Here is a 3,739-nt window from a genome sequence, read left to right on the forward strand (position 1 = left end):
TTTTCTGCACGCGGCCCTCTCACTGTTGTGGCCTCTCCCGTTGCGGAGCACAGGATCCAGACGCGCAGGCTCAGCGGCCATGGCCCACGGGCCCAGCCGTTCCGTGGCATGTGGGATCATCCCGGACTGGGGCACAAACCCGTGTCCCCTGCATCGGCAGGCAGACTCTCAACCACTGTGCCACCAGAGAAGCCCGTCTCCACGAGTTTTATCGAAATACAAATAAGGCAACCCTTATATGCTGATGCTGAAAAGACATTTTCAGCAGACTTCACAGTGACACTTAGCCACCACGCAGACACTTAAAGTCACAATTCATGAACTCAAATATTCTATATTAGAGCTCTTCCTAAACCAACTCAATTTCCTTAAGTCCCAATATTATGAAGAAAATTATTCATTTGTGTATTTATTAATTGTTTAAAATATATTTATTGACGGTCTTCTATGTGCACTGCCTGGAGTATGATGATGAACAGAAGCCCCAAACAATTGACGTCCTAGGTGCCTCTTTGATTATATCTTTCTCTCCCCTTACCCTACTGCAGCCATGCTGGTGTCCTTCCTGTTCTGGGAGCACTCTCATCATGTTCCAAGTCAGGCTTTCACCCTCACTCTTGGCTCTGTCTGTAACTCTCTGCTCTCAGATCTCAGTATGCCTTACTCCCTCCTTTATTCTGATTTCTGCTGAATTATCACTTTCTCCAAGAAGGAAAATACTCCATATGGTAACTGCACTGTGTAGACTTAGAGAAGCTGGAACTACATTGCCTAGAATTTTCTCCTGTTTTTCCAGGTAGTGGTTAGGCAGAAAAGAAATGTGTGTAAAATGTGAAGGATGACATGAAACAACAGCCATCCCGATTCTGTGAAGAATGGCGTAAGTCCCAGACATTGCTGCAGGTTTGCACATTTTTGCTGATGTACCAGCTCATCTCACTGGTGCAGGGCAATGTCTATGCACTCAGCTCCTTCAGTCCTGGGCCCAGTGCCTGTGCAGTTCCATGGTGAAAGGCTTAATCTCTTCTTGCAGGTCATTGACCTTATCAAGGTTGGGAGAGACATATAAGTCCAGTTTGTCTGTGAGGTTTCCATTCTGTCCTTGCCCTTTCCCACGCCACATCCAGGTTTCCCCAGCTGACCTCTGATGATTTCAGTCCTGATACTGGAGCCACATGCAAAAGCTTCATACAGGTTTCTCCACCAGCTTGCATGACTGCACAGGGACAAATCCCTATGAAAACACCTTATTCCATAACTCCCAGTGGTTCTGCTTTTTTTTTTTTTTTTTTTTTGGGAGGAACACAGGCTCTGGACGCGCAGGCTCAGTGGCCATGGCTCACTCATGGGCCCAGCCGCTCCGCGGCATGTGGGATCTTCCCAGACCGGGGCATGAACCTGTGTCCCCTGCATCAGCAGGCAGACTCTCAACCACTGCACCACCAAGGAAGCCCGGTTCTGCTTCTTTAATCAGCAATTAGAGAGGCACTTTACCTAAAACAGTATCTTCTATCACTCACTGTTTCCTAATCTTGCTTTGCTTGATTTTCCTTTGTATTACTTATCACTTACCAACAATATATTAGACAACAATTTGTTTGTCTATTTGATTCCTGTGTTTTCCACTTGCATGAAAGCTGCCGTAAAGCAAGAAGTTTGTTCTCTTTCACCTCCGACTGCCCAGTTCTTAACACAATGCCTTGCATATCACTCAATATTTGTTAAATGAATGAAAGATTGAACAGTTTCTCAGAATTTATATTTTAAAATATTTTTGCAAGTATTTTCTGAATGTCTGTGACTCGTGGCTTTTATTTTAATCTTGTATATTAACTCTTCGCATAAAGGAGTTTTAAATTTAAATACTTCCATTCATTACTTCTGTTTTTCATGTCTTCCTTAAGAAGGCATTTCTTACATCTAGATGTATATCCAAAATAAGTACTTTTTTTTGTCCTGAAAGATGATTTGGCTACTAAGAAACTCTCATTTCAAAAACATTTACTCTCAGAACTTTGAAGGGTTTTCATTAACATATTATTTTATAAAATTAGTTTTGTAATATAAGAGCTACATAAAAATATAATTGTATAAAATTCAGCCTTAGAGATACAGTGTATGTTCTTACTGATCACTCCCCAATTCCAAGTTAGCTAATGTTAATAAGTCTAATTCCCCTTGTCAAATATAATTATTCTTGTCCTGGCTATCCTTCCAAGTCATTTTTTCTGGGTATTTGTACCCAGAAAGTCATTCCCTTCACTCTCAATATATATTCATGCATGTTTAGTATGTATCAGTTATTATTTTAGGCATTGAGAATACAATGGTGAACAAAGGCTTACCTTCAAGTAGCATGTATTTATAGAGTAGGAGCAGATATTAAATCCATATCCACACAATATATATAAAATATCTGGCAGTGATAAGAGCTATAATAAAAAATAAAACACAAAGAAAAAGAAAAGAGAGTGGCAAAGAGTTGTTTTAGAGAGGACCATCCCAGAAAGTATTTCAGAGGGAGAAATCAGGGCTAAAGACATATATTTGTGAGTGATGCAATTCTTTTGGTGCTTGTATCCAAAGGATTTGATGGGATCACACAGAGAGTAAGAGTAGATAGAGAAGAGATCCAAAGACTAGGCTCCAGGACACACCATCATTTAGAGGTTGTGAAAAATTAGATGGTTCAGCAAAGAAGACCAAGGACTGGCTATAGATGTAGAAAGAAAGTTAGGAGCCTGTGTTGATTCAGAAGCCAGCATAGGAGAGTGCTTCAAGAAGGAAGTATTTAATCATTTGTGGAGTAATTTAGCAATCTGTTTCAAAGCCTCCTGAGATGTAAAGTAAGATGAGGACATAGGATATTCGTTGAACCTTAGCAATGTAGAAATGATAATACATAGGCAGACATACCTTGTTTCATTTTATTGCACTTTGTGGATACTGCATTTTTATAAATCAAAGGTTGGTGGAAACCCGGCACAGAGCAATTCTATTGGTGCCATTTTTTTCCAACAGCATTTGCTCACTTTGTGTCTCTGTATCACATTTTGGTAATTCTTGAAATATTTCAATTTTTTTCAGCATTATTATATTTGTTATCCTGTTCTGTGATCAGTGGTCTTTGATGTTACTATTGCAATTTTTGGGGTGCCACAAATTGTACCTACATAAGGCAGCAAACATAATTGATATATACTGTGTGTGTTTTCACTGCTGCACTGACCAGCTGTTCCCCCATCTATCTCCTTCTCATCAGGCCCCCCTATTTTCTGAAACACAACAATATTGAAATTAGGCCAGTTAATAATCCTACAATGCCTTCTAAGTGTTTAAGTGAAAGAAAAGTCACACATCTTTCACTTTAAATCAAAAACTAGAAATGATTTAAGCTTTGTGAGGAAGGCATGTCAAAGCCAAGACAGGCTGAAATCTAGACCTCTTCTCTTGTGCCAGACAGTTAGCCAAGTTATAAATGCAATGGAAAAGTTCTTGAAGGAAATTAAAAGTGCTACTCCAGTGAACACACAAATGACAAGAAAAGGAAACAACCTTATTGCTGATATGTTTTAGTGATCTAGATAGAAGATTAAACCAGCTACAACATTCCCTTAAGCTACAGCCTAATTCAGAGCAAGGCCCCAACTCTCTTCCATTCTATGAAGACTAAGAGAGGGGAGGAAGCTTAAGAAGAAAAGTTTGAAGTTAGCAGAGGTTGATTCATGAGGTTTAAGGA

Source organism: Neophocaena asiaeorientalis, unplaced genomic scaffold (assembly GCF_003031525.2).
Source record: "Neophocaena asiaeorientalis asiaeorientalis breed wild unplaced genomic scaffold, Neophocaena_asiaeorientalis_V1.1 scaffold160, whole genome shotgun sequence".
NCBI classification, from domain to species: Eukaryota; Metazoa; Chordata; class Mammalia; order Artiodactyla; family Phocoenidae; genus Neophocaena; species Neophocaena asiaeorientalis.